This window comes from Chiloscyllium punctatum, chromosome 34 (genome assembly GCF_047496795.1).
Source record: "Chiloscyllium punctatum isolate Juve2018m chromosome 34, sChiPun1.3, whole genome shotgun sequence".
NCBI classification, from domain to species: domain Eukaryota; kingdom Metazoa; phylum Chordata; class Chondrichthyes; order Orectolobiformes; family Hemiscylliidae; genus Chiloscyllium; species Chiloscyllium punctatum.
Genome location: NC_092772.1, coordinates 40754096 through 40768534, shown reverse-complemented (window position 1 = coordinate 40768534; position 14439 = coordinate 40754096). Strand labels below are relative to the sequence as shown.

The 14439-nt window shown below is 37.6% G+C and overlaps 1 non-coding gene across 1 annotated transcript; it reads left to right on the top strand.

Annotated features, from left to right (window-relative positions):
* The first annotated feature begins 1693 nt into the window (after positions 1 to 1693).
* On the top strand, positions 1694 to 1766 carry trnam-cau (transfer RNA methionine (anticodon CAU)). The gene has a single exon. It is a non-coding gene; the product is annotated as a tRNA-Met (tRNA).
* Positions 1767 to 14439: the final 12673 nt, after the last annotated feature.

The window sequence follows — 14439 nt, the reverse complement described above, 5'->3', positions numbered from 1 at the left end:
GCTTTGTGCTACAACTGCAGCCTTTGACAGAGACAAGAGCCGAGCTTTCTTGCTTTCCCATCTGCAAACCTGCCTTCGAATTTGCTTAAAGAAATCTGCTCTCGAAGTGAACTGCAATACAATTCCATTTAAATACTGTGCAATTGTAAATGATCATATGCCTTCTGTTTGAGAGTGTAGTTACCCCCTTCTGATGCTTCCGTTTGCATTCCTTGCGCAGACGGCCCGGTTCAAAGATACGGAAGAAGCCGATGCGCTGGTGTCACAATGCACCACGGATTCCTGAACTAATCTGTCTGTCAAATGTAACCCAAAGTCGTCTCTGAAAGACCTCATTTGGAAGGTGTCTGTCGTTATTCAACGTGCGAGAATTGGCACCAGAGGTCCTGAATCATGTTTTGGAGCAGTTCGCAAGTTAGTGGCTCTTTCAACCAGCAACAGCAATGAAAGAAATTACACTCTCAGAGGAACCTCTGGACCTGAGCTTTCATAGCGTCGCTAGTATTAAGGTGCGCCCCGAGATCTAAACCACGTTGGAACTGAAACGGAGGAATCGACAGAGAGGCTACAGAATGACATCGCATCCATTTGGTTTTCTTTAAATCACTGTGGAGCAGTAAAATGTAAACGGGGAAGTCGAGTGGGGAAGTGAGGCAGTTGCAGCTCTGGTGGAACTCCTTCTTTGTGACTCACTCAGCAACCAGATACGTGAAGGTGACTCAGGCGTGAGAGCTCTTCACATCGTGAACAAAAAGCAATCAAGGGCAGTTAGCACCTCTTCCGGAGTGGGGGTGGGGTCAGGTAATTACCTTTTGACTTCTGGTACTATGTTCAGAAACTGCCTTTTAGATTGAGCTGAACAGAAACTGCACTTCTAAAAAGCACCATGGAGTTTGTTAAACTTTATTGTGTCGCTTCTCATCGATTCCCACACAGGTTACCAACTCAGTTGGTATCCATGAGGCTCATGTCCAGGTGTGAACATCTCTGCAGCAAATTTCAGGGCGAGGGCAAAACGGCCAGGAAAGTGTGGCCAAGCGGTCTAAGGCGCTGGATGAAGGCTCCAGTCTCGACAGAGGCGAGGGTTCGAATCCCACCGCTGCCGTTTCTGCTGAACGGCTCCAACGGCGTGGATGTTTTTACGGCTCACGCCCCCGGACTGTCTCACATTTAGCATTCATGCTCGCTGTGTCTGAAAATGCATTTGGTTTTCCAGTTTTGTTTGTGCTCCGTGTTAAATGCTTTCTGTTTTGCGATTCGCTCAATACATTACGAATTAACAGGGTTTCTGATGTAACTTCCAGCTGCAAAAATCCTCAAATGAGAATCTGGGAAATTTTCAAGGAGTATGGTCAGTCGGTGCAAAAGTAAGGAAGTCGTTCGTTTCTGCAGTGTTTCACAATACTACCTTTCCCGTGAGCAGTCGAACAGACGAAATGATTTTGCCACAGACTGCGACGGTAAGTTCCGCAAAAACGTCATTCTTTAAAGCAGGTGTGAGCAACACAACGTTATTGGGGTACACCGCGTGGAAACAGATACTTCGGTGTATCTCGTCCATGCTCTGCACACAGCCAAATTTAAACAAGTCCCATTAAAAAACGAGCTAATGGAAACAGAAAGGTGAAAGGTAGAATGGCTTCAACTTTCAGTGCTGGATGCCACTGAGCCCCAGCAGGGACGGCTGAGGCTTGCTTCTGTAGTGTAGTGGTGGTCACGTTTGCCTCATACGCAAAAGGTCCCCAGTTCGAAACTGGGCAGAAACTGCTTTGCTCTTCAACTGCAGCCTTCTCCATGGGAAAGATGGAACTTTGTTGCTTGCTTTCCCATCTGCAAACCTGCCTTCGAATTTATTTGAACAAATCTGCCCTCGTAGTGAAATATAATGTAATTCAATTTAATGACTATGCAAAGCATTGTAAAGTTTTTTCTCCAACCTAGTTCTGATCATATGCCATTCTGTTTGAGAGTGTAGTTACCACCTTCTGATCCTTCCACGAAACGTAGTACAGCATTTGCATTCCTTGTGCAGGCGGCTCGGTTCAAAGACAGGGAAGAAGCTGATGCGCCGGTGTCACGGCACACCACGAATTCCTGAACTTGCCTGTCTGTCAAATGTACCCCAAAGTCGTTTCTGAACGGCCTCGTTTGGAAGCTGTCTGTCGTTATTCAAGTGCGAGAATTGGCACCAGAGGTCCTGAATCATGTTTTGGAGCAGTTCGCACGTTAGTGGCTCATTCAATCAGCAACAGCAATGAAACACATTACACTCTCAGAGGAACCTCTGGACCTGTGCTTTCATGGTGTCGCTAGAATTAAGGTGCGCCCCGAAGTCTTTGGACTTTCACCAGAACTGCAACTGCCTCACTTCCCCACTCGTCCTCCCCGTTTACATTTTCCTGCTCGTCAGTGATTTAAAGAAAACCAAATGGATGCGATGTCATTCTGCAGCCTCTCTGTCGATTCCTCCGTTTCAGTTCCAACATGGCTTATATCTTGGGGCGCACCTTAATACTAACGACGCTATAAAAGCTCCCCTGTTACCTCAGTGTAATAACAGGCCAATTGTTTGAAAAAAAATGACCATCTAAAGAATAACCGAGCCAAACACTTTTCCCGATCGTATTTCTTCACATTTACTGCTGACTAATACACATATCCTTGAACACAATGTGCAATTTAACATGGCCAGCTCACCGAACCTGCTCATCTTTGAATTGTGGAACGACACCACAGCAAAGTCGCATCGACTTGGGGAGAACGTGCAAAGTCCCCACAGTCACCCGAGGAGTGAATCAAACCGATGTCCCTGGCGCTGTGAGGCAGCATCGCTAACCACTGAGGCACCATGTAATCTTATGCAATAAGTAAAATCAGTGAAAGATACGAAAAAACATGTTTCGAATGAACACTCCGATATTGTCAAAGCATGTCAATCGTACATTCCATATGAATAGGTATATGGAAAACAAAATCCCGGCAATTCATGAATGAACAATAATTAAAAATTTAATTTGATCAAAGGTCATAACAATATTTAGACGAATTGCAATTTTTAATTTCAAATGTAGGTAATTAGCTGACTAATGAATAATTGGAAGTGGCATATGTCTACTCAGTGCCGAAGAAAGCGACTTTTTTTCCCCTTCTTACACAGCAGAATAACAATGTGTGTGTGTGTGTGTTTGCAATGTTTGAATCAAGCTCTTTCTAACAAAATAACTGAGGACTTACGATCACTTAGCCTTGTCACCTTTGAGATCACAACATTCTCAAATATGTTCCAGGAATTTTCAACCCGAAGATTTAGTTAATTTCTTTTCATAGGAACCCAAAGAGAATAAGTAGCGGATATTGTGATTAGTGAGTCAGTGAAAGCATTCAACTGAAGACAATATCCCTTCTTTCCAAAACTATTCAAATCTTAAAAAATAAAAATTTATTGCCATTGTTGAATGAAAGAGTAAAGAGATGCTAATTCTTTATCATTTGATTTTGTTGCATGAAACATCCGTAAGTCATATTATGATTACAAACACAATAAATGTGAGGAATGAAGTCAAATATAATTAATTGAATTTAACTATGTTTCAACAGATAAGATAAAAATTGATATTTACAATGATCGAGAGATTGTGCACTGCAATATCTTTAGAGTGGTTCATGTACTATGCCGTAATTCCACATTTGCACAACCTACTGGATTGAATAATTATTATTTTTATTATAAATCAGCAACAATTGAATTATCAAAGTCTGTCGATGCATTAAGGAATAATGAAATTCTCTTTTTGCAAGTGATTGAGCATTGTCTGGAAATGAAGTGGAATTAATTCAGTGAAAAGTAATTACATTTTCCTGAACTTTAAGGCGAGATTACCGTGATCATTCAAATGAGCAAACATCAGATATTTGGAATGATGTTGGATGGGAAGTCATTGGTTCCATTCTGGGGTCGGTGACCTGAAAAATAAACGCATTTTCATACTGTACTAAGAAATAATGAATTGAATCTAAACGTGAATCTCACTATACTTGTTCAAAATACTTTCTTAAATGATTGTGCCATCATTATAATGTGCCATTACTTGATAGTTAATGCTGTCATAGGAAGACTTAAAATGATTCAATATTTCAAAAGAACTTTGCAGTGATGTTGATTCAATATCTATAAACATCAGTAAACTGAGGAATAAAACATAGTACCTTGCTTTATGGATTGAAGAAAAATGAGCCATTCAGTGATTATTGAGCAAAATTCTTCTCTTTTTAAGTCAAAAATGTACAAGAATTGTGAATTTCCATCCACTGGATTCCTTGTAGAGATATGTTACATCGATTTATATGATTAATATTATGATCAATGTCTAAGGATTGGTGTCAGAATTAGGAAGAGAATTAGTAGATCATGAACGTGAGCTTGAAACTGAACAATGTAGTCAATGACATATGGATAATAAGCGATTTTAATAATCTTGTCATTATTGTACAATGATGAATAATGTTGGAATAGAAATTATAATAAAATCACCATTTTCAAAGCAGTTCTTTTCTTACAATGAAATGAAAACAATAATCATTTTGTAGCACGCATGATTTGAAGTAGCAGTTTTTTAATGTGACATATACAGTGAAGACTAACTTTTTGTAAAAATGTAGGAATTTCACAAATTTAAAATGCAGTGTTTGTTCAATTTGTAATAAAAATGGTTATAATTTGAATTGTCTCTTGTACACACACAACAAAAAAGGAGCTTAAAATTGTTAGAATGACAACAATTTGGTTCCCAATGTTATTGTACTTCAGTCAATATCCGTGATAAAGTATAATTATTGGTTTTAAACAATATAAATCAACATTAACGACTGAACTGAAACATAACGCATCAATTGCATTAACTGCATAGAATAGTAAATAAATGCTTACTGTTGTCATTTGTCCCAGGAACAATAAGACACTTACTCAGGTTATTCCACTGAATAGTAATCAGCTGAATATCTTTGTGTCGCTTTATGTGCATTGTTTTGTGTGAACATTGATTTCAATAAAATTAGATATTTACATGAATTAGGAACAGAGTGATAACTGGGTGTGAAAGATCTTATTTAAGACAAGACAATTTTTAGTATTCACTAGATTTGTTAAACATAACACACTTAAGACATCATGCAGTAAATGAGATTAGAGAGAAATGTGCAAATTCAATTTTCAAATGAATGCTCTCGGATATTTTCACAGCATTTCAATAGACAATAGACAATAGATGCAGGAGTAGGCCATTCAGCCCTTCGAGCCTGCACCGCCATTCAATATGATCATGGCTGATCATTCCCAATCAGTATCCTGTTCCAGCCTTATCTCCATAACCCTTGACTCCACTATCTTTAAGAGCTCTATCCAATTCTTTCTTAAATGAACTGTACACAGTACTCCAGGTGTGGTCTCACCAGGGCCCTGTACAGCTGCAGAAGCACCTCTTTGCTTCTATACTCAATTCCTCTTGTTATGAAGGCCAGCATGCTATTAGCCTTCTTCACGACCTGCTGTACCTGCATGCTTGCCTTCATTGACTGGTGGACAAGAACACCCAGATATCTCTGAAAAGCCCCTTTACCTAATTTGATACCATTGAGGTAGTAATCTGCCTTCCTGTTCTTGCCACCAAAGTGGATAACCAGACATTTATCCACATTAAACTGCATCTGCCATGCATCTGCCCACTCATCTAACTTGTCCAGGTCACCCTGTAATCTCCTAACATCCTCATCACATTTCACCCTACCACCCTGCTTTGTATCATCAGCAAATTTGCTAATGTTATTGTTGAAACCATCTTCTATATCATTTACATATATTGTAAAAAGGTGCGGTCCCAGCACGGATCCCTGAGGTACCCCACTGGTCACTGCCTGCCATTCCGAAATGGAGCCGTTAATCACTACCCTTTGTTTCCTATTAGCCAACCAATTCTCTATCCAATCTAGTACTTTGCCCCCAATACCATGCGCCCTAATTTTACTCACTAACCTCTTGTGTGGGACTTTATCAAAAGCTTTCTGAAAGTCCAGGTACACTACATCCACTGGATCTCCCTCGTCCATCTTCCGAGATACATCCTCAAAAAATTCAAGAAGATTAGTCAAGCATGATTTCCCCTTCATAAATCCATGCTGACTCTGTCCTATCCTGTTACTGTTATCCAGATGTGCCGTAATTTCATCCTTTATAATAGACTCCAGCATCTTTCCCACCACTGTGGTCAGACTAACTGGTCTATAATTTCCTGCTTTCTCCCGCCCACCCTTCTTAAAAAGTGGCACAACATTAGCCGCCCTCCAATCCTCAGGAATCGACCCCGATTCTATTGAACTCTGGAAAATAATCACCAGCGCATCCACGATTTCCCGAGCCACCTCCTTCAGTACCCTGGGATGCAGGCCATCAGGTCCCGGAGACTTATCAACCTTCAGACCTAACAGTCTCTCTAACACCAAATCCTGGTAAATATAAATTCCCTTAAGTTCAGGTCCTTCAGCCACTGTTACCTCAGGGAGATTGCTTGTGTCTTCCCCAGTGAACACAGATCTGAAGTACCCATTTAATTCCTCTGAAATTTCTTTGTTCCCAGTAATATATTCCCCTGTTTCTGTCTTCAAGGGCCCAATTTTTGTCCTAACCATTTTTTTGCCTTGGACATACCTAAAAAAGCTTTTACTATCCTCCTTTATATTCTTGGCCAGTTTACCATCGTACCTCATTTGTTTCTCTGCGTATTTCCTTCTTACTAATCCTCTGTTGTTCTTTAAAAGCTTCCCAGTCCTCAGTTTTCCCACTTATCTTCGCTAAGCTATACTTTTTCTCTTTTAACTTTATATGTTTCTTTACTTCCCTCGTCAGCCACGCCCGCCCATGTCTCCTCCTGGGATCTTTCTTCCTTTTAGGAATGAACTGATCCTGCAACTTCTGCATTATACACAGAAATATCCGCCATTGTTCCTCCACGGTCTTCCCTGTTAAGGTATTGCACCATTGAACTTTGGCCAGTTGCTCCCTCATAGCTCCATATTTCCCTTTATTCAACTGAAATATTGTCACTTCCGATCTTACACTCAATATACATAGGTGAGTGGAAAACTAAAAACAAATTTCAAGACAATTCATAAACAGATCAACAACGAAAAATTTATATATAGTAGGAAGTGGCATTTGTTTATTTTACTGAAGACGAACTTGATTTTTTTTTTCATATGTATAGCTTTGAAGCATCAAGTTCTATGTGCAGTCTGAACTCAGCTCTTCAGAACAAAAGAAAATCAAGGAATATCTTTAATTTGCGTACTTCATTTTTGTGAGTGCAACATTCTCAAATATTTTCCGAAGAATATTGATTGAGTCAAATTAGATGCATTCTGCTTTAGCGCTAAAGCAGAAAATCCATAGCAGATACTGTGATTCTTGGAATGAACAACAAATTGAAGCATATCGAATGTTGAATTGAAAGGCAATTCATTCGATTCTTAGATATTTTATAATCGACATTCAGAGTTGCACTGGCACAGCTCTGTACAAAGTGGGAATTGAAATTGTATCCTCTGGTCTGGTAGCAGAGACACGACTAGAGTTACACAAGATTCCTTCATAACATTCCCAACCAGGCTGGGCAGGGCTGAAAACTAATCAGATGTTTATTGTGATAATTGGATTGGAATTAAATGGTTGGATACTGTGTGCAATCTTCTGAAAATTCAGTAGTAATTTACAATAATGATGGGAGTTAACAAATGTCTTAATTAAACATGATCTTTATGATCACTTGTGGAACGACACTTGACAGGATTGTGTGATTACTGTGCATTATAAATAAAGAATAAATACAATTATTCTATATGGTCAGAAGTTTCTCATTTTCTGAAATGCAAATTAAAATTTTTGTTCTACACGTAAATTGGAACAAACTGATGAATTGGTCAGTCAATGTGCCTATTCAGCTGAAGACAACTTTCCTTCTTTCCGAAAATGTACGGTTTGTAAGAAGTCACCATTTCCTTTTATTGTTTAATGAAATAAGAGAGATGTCAACCCTTTTTTGTGTACTTTCAAAAAATTCAAACGTGTTTCCAAGTTTAAAATGAAAAGCAATATTCAGAGTGATTGAGTGATTGTACATTGCAATGTCCTTGCATTAGTTATTATATGGAAACATAGTTCCACAATTACACCCCTTACCGAATTGAACAATTATTAGGTATTGGCAACAAATCGATTTGAAAAATGTTATTTATGAATTTAAGAATAATGAGGTATCTCCTCTTACTATTCCACTGAGTAATGTTCAGAAGTGAAGAGAAATATTGCAGTGTAAAGTAACTGGTTTCTCTGAATTCCAATGGCTGAGAAGACTGTGATCTTTCAAATGAGCAAAAGTCAGATATTTACAATTGGTGTTGCAATGGCAATTATTGGTCTTTTTTTTAGTATATTGGCCTGATTAAACAAGTTTTAATATTGTAGCATTCACACTAAGAAATATGAAAGATATTCAAAGAACACTGTGCTTGTTATAAAGCCGAAGTTAAAGTATTGCGTAATTATTGTAATTGTTCATGGTTTCTAAAATCCTGATAGATAAATTGACTTAATATTTTGAATACACTTTGCTCTGATGTCGATTGTATATTCATGAAGATTAATAAAATGAAAGTTAAAACATAAAACGTGGCTTTAATAATTTAAAAAACTCAGCAACGATTGAACACAGTTCAACATTTTTTTTGGTTGGTTCATATCTATTTTATTAATGTAACTTTTATCATGATAAATGTTTGGACAAATGTCAGAACTAAGAAGAAAATAATTAGGACGGGAAAATGAGTATTATTACGAACAAAACATCGAGTTAATGACATTTGGTACAGGAAGTCATTTTGTAGCAAATGACTAATAATTGTGTGATTATTGTTCATTAACAACTAATGATAGAAGAAAATGAAACTTTCTCAAACAGAAATTAAAATAAATATTGAAAAACAGAAACCGTCACTTAATGTGACATTTGAGCTGAAAAATCGTTCTCCCCCCCCTCCCACCCCAGTGTAGTCTTTTCAATAATTTAAAATTTAGTATTAGTTGAATTAAATAACAAATGGATCTACCTACACTGTTTCTTGCACACGAAAAAAAGTAAAAACAATTTTAACATGAAAATGATATCGTTCTGCAAGTAATAATTTCACAGATAATAAGTATTTGTATTCAATTTAAATGTACCCTGACAGGGAATGAAGACTGAGGAGATAGGCATTACTCGGGCAAGTGGAAGATGTTTACACACGCTGAAATCAGTTAATGCAGGGATCATCCCCCGAGGCCAAGCTCGGAAGGGAGGTCCATGACAAATTGTAACGTGTACAGTGAAAAACAGTATTTTCACACACTTTCTGTATTACAATGGCCACATGCAACATGGTTACAGTCCTTCCCTCCTTTTCCTGACACCCGATCCTCTAGAACACCTAATCTCAGATGGACATCGCTCTGGATAGCCCCAGCTTCCTATTGTTTTATGGTGTTTACAGATGCTATAATCCCCAGGCCTTGGGATCTCTCTGTGCAATTTATTTCCGAAGATTACAAAATTAATTGCTGCAGTCCTTTGGGCCTCTCACTCTGCCTTATTCACGATTCTCAAGAGTATGTAATTATAAACTTTTTAAATGTTCTGAGCAACTTTAAAATAGTAACTATTTCTGACAATCAAACCCTGTCTGTTTTCCTGATAGCAGCTGTGGAAGTTACCTGGGCTTTATCCTGCAGCTGGTGTTTATTCATTCACTGGGACAATTATTCTTTCATTAATGAAGGTCAGGGTTGGTCATCTTTCTGTATGCTGGCATTCTCTTATCACTATCTGGAAAATGACTGTCTGGAATGGCAAACGTATGGACTTGGAGTAGGATTGTACAAAATGTTCTTTTTTTTCCTTAAGACTGAAACAGACTGTTAGTCTTGTTTATCAACCCTCCACCATTTGTGTTTTAATTCCAAGGCAGGCTGCTCAGGGCATCCCTACAGCAGCAAATCAACAAGGATTTCAGTATTAAAATAAAAATCAACATTCGCTATCATTAGGAAACTGTACCATGCAATATGCTTACGTCACTGAGACTTAATTCCACACTTAAAGCCGATTATACTGGATATGATCAATGATTAAATATTAGATATAAGTAACAATTAGTGTTAAAACTGGTCACTGTAAACATAAAATGATTAGAAATGTCATATTGCTATCCGTAATTCTGCAATCCGTATTGTAGAATTGAACATTAATTATTGGAGTCTAAAACAATCAGACGTATCTTCATTTGTAAGGCCGAATATTAATCCAATGATTTCTGTGAACATTCGAATTAGAAGATATTAGATATTTCCTGTCAGTGTTGGATGAGGAATCATTGCTTGATTTGTGGTTGTGTTGACTTGAAATAAAAGATCCATTTTTCTTTGTAAAATTGGCACGTCGAAATAATGATTTAAATTTAAATATGAGTCTCACGATATTTGTTACAAAACCTAAACTGAATTACTGTGTGATTGTTGGACTCACAATGAATTGGTAATCTATTTTAGAACACTGACACATTAAGTGATTTAATATTTCCAAACGGGTTTGCTGTGATATTGGTTACATAATAATTAGTATCAGTGAACTGAGCATTAGAATGCTGGCATGATGTTTTGGAAAATACATTCGATATGGAGTCATTATTGATCATTCAACATTCTCAGAATATCCTGCAATCTGTACTAACTGTCTCAGCTTTTCTTCTGCAGAAATACAGTATATAATCCATGCAACCTTTCACGTCATCCATTTTCAGACATTTGTGTCAGCATTACAAAGAAAATAAATCAACAAGGAACATGGGTATCATAGCAAAAAACGGTCAACAGCATTTATAGAGGAAATTTTTAAACATTGTCTCTGAGTGAATTTATGAAAAAGTTTAATGGGGATCTGTTACAATGTACTGAGCCGCAATTACATTTTTATCATGATGACTGGGGGGAACCTATCAGAAAACTCGCCTATATTTAAAAAACATGTTTCTATCAGTATCCTTAGTCGTAAATAATGAAGCCTGATTAATGGGGTGGGAAAGATGTGTGTAAATTATAAGAAGGTATCTCTTGCATATATTTGGGATGGTGTGAAAGTGTGATGTTTGCTGTGGTTATTCATCTTGAGAACAATACAATACTGACAAAAGGTTTTGCACTGAACAGTAATTAGGTGGCCTTGAATCCCATCGTGTGGCTGTATGTGCAGTGATTAATTTATTTCAAGAGCTTTGAGATATTTCCAATGATTTGTAAAATGATTAATAATTTTGTGACAAACATCCACATGTGGTCATGAGCTGGATTTGATCTGTTGGTGTGAAAACCCTTCAATATTGACATTTCCAAGACAGATGTATAATGCTCAGGCACTGGCTGGAAGTCGAGGTGTAAGAAAATCTGATTCATCCTGGAGCTGATTGATTCTAGCTGCTGTTTGATTGAGTTTGATTGATTTTGTATTTGTCCCGATTTCTCTGCCTGTAGGTGAATTTAGAACATCCAATTTCTATCCAAGGGTCACTTCACATCACTGGAGAGTTAAAACATAATTCATATATTATGATAACAATGACTTTTCAATTAAAGTTTGTGTTTTAACAAACAAAACAGGTTGAAGTTTTCCAGGAATTTTACACTGACATTGATTAGACATTTATTAAAATAGATAAACTGAGAATTATAACCTAGTTGCAGGATTGTTGAATTGTTAAACCACAGACTTCAGAGTTGTATTTTCTGAATAATTTGGAGGTGCCAGTGTTGGACTGGGCTGTACAAAATTAAAAATCAAACACCAGCAGATTATTAACCAACATGTTTATTTTGAAGAACCAGCTTTCAGAGCGCTGCTCGTTCATCAGGTGGTTGAAGGAGCAGCGCTCCGAAAGGCGGTGCTTCCAAATAAATATGCTGGACTATACCCTGGTATTGTGTGATTTTTAACTTTGTATTTTTGGAAGGAATGTTTTCTTTATTCAAATATACAGGCTGTTCAAGAATTCTAACTCGCCTTCCGTGATTTTCTTTTGGAGACCACTCATGTATAATTCATACAATTTTCACTGTAATTAATATTTCAAATTTCCATCAGATCTAAGATGAAAATGAGGACCAATTAATGAGTACTTCCATGAATGGAAAGCAAAATAAATTCACTTTACAGAGGCAAGATTCAAATTTGATCTGAATAAGGAAATAAACATTTTGAATGGAAAATATCTGAAAATGTTTACATTTAAATTTTAACGAAGTCAAATTACTTCTTTTTGAAATACATGACCTGAAAACCTGTTTAAAAACATGAACAAATCAGGACTATCAACATGTCTTGCTGTCAGTGTCCTCGACCAATTGTCATAAAGAATAAATACCACTTTCAGCAACAAGTATCATGTGTAATTACTGACTTGAAAAGTAAGAGGATAGCTCTTGTATTTATTGGCAAGAATTATAACCAGAGTTTTACTGTGGTTATTGCACTCAGTAACAATAAGATCAAGATCAATGGCTATTAGAATCATTGGCCACTCGTAATGAAGAATAAACACTGCTTTGAGCAACAAGTATCAAAGATAATTACTGAACATAAATTTCAGAGGACACCCATTGTATTTATTGGCAGGAATGATGACCAGATGCTTACTGTGATGACTAATCTCAGGAACAATAAGACAATTACTCAGGTTATTTCCTGAAAAGTAATTAGATGGTCATGAAGACCATTGTATGGCTTTATGTATCGTGGTTTGTGTGAGCATTGATTTCAAAAACATTGTGATAGTATACAAGTGTGCAGCTGAGGTGAGTTGACCATGCTAAATTGCCCATAACGTTCATGGATATTTCAGGTTAGGTGCATTATATTTTGTTAGAGTGGTGCTGGAAAAGCACAGCACTTCAGGCAGCATCCGTGGAGCAGTAAAATTGACGTTTCGGGCAAAAGCCCTTCATGAGGAATACAGCCTGTATTCCTGATGAACGGATTTTGCCCGAAACGTTGATTTTCCTGCTCCTCGGATGCTGCCTAAACTGCTGTGCTTTTTCAGCACCACTCTAATCAAAACTCTGGTTTCCAGTATATGCAGTCATTATTTTTTACCTAGTTTAGGTGTATTAGTCAGGGGAAATGTCGAGTAATCGAGCAAAGGAGTGTCTGGGTGGGTTACTGTTTAGTTGGTCAGTGTGGACTGTTGGGCCAAATAGCCTATTTCAACACTGTCGGGATTCTATGATTCTATGATTTTGGATTAAATTGACAAGTGAGTGCTAAAGATACTACTTAAAGTCAACAAAATCTTTTAAGTTTAGCAAGGTACATTGAAGCCATCATGCATGGAATGAGATAAGTGAGAGAGAGAGAGATAATTTAAATGTTCAAATGAAAATACGCCAATAATTTCACGATATATCAATCTTACATTCAATATGAAGGGAAGAATGGAAAATAAAAATAAATTCCTGACAATTCAGGAATGACTAATAATTAGAACTGTAATTTGATCAAAGCAATACCAGTATTTAGATGAATTGCAATATTTAGTTACAAATGCGAGGTTCTCAGGTGAGGATTTTTGCAGCTGGAAGTTACCTCAGAAACACTGTTAACTCGAAATGTATTGAGCGAATCGCAAAACAGAAAGCATTTAACACGGAACACAAACAAAAATGCAAAACCAAATGCATTTTCAGACACAGAGATGCATGAATGCTAAATGTGAGACAGTCCGGGGGCGTGAGCCATAAAGTAATCACACAACTAACAGGGCAATTCCAAACTACTCTTTCAAACATACTGGAGCCTGAGTGCACCACCACTTCCCAGACAATGCTGCAAAGAGACTAAGAAAGAAGCTAATAAGAATGGGCCATAAAAATTGAATTTCACCAATCACAGTCTCGATTAGATTACCTTTCCCTTCCGATGTCTCCAGGACGAAAACGAAGGAAATGGGAGAAATTCAACAACATATCACATCTAAACTCGTCGGAACGATTTTCCCACTGGCCAAAAAACCAAATAACGACGAGTCGAGTCACCCCAGGACTTTGTTTCACAACAGCGATGAAATAACACTCTCCATTCGGTTCCAGGACAAGCTCAACTTGCCTGGAAGAGCACAGCTGCTTGCGATTTTCTGCGCGGGAGGCGAACACGATCAAAACAGACAGAGACACTTTGAAATATTCGGCACTATCCCACACCACAGTTAATTCCCCGGGAAGAAAAGCCATTTCACTTTTGTTTTCAACATCAATACAGTGGGGACAGAAACAGCATTTTAACAAGCTGCAGCGTTGGAGTTGATCTGCAGAAA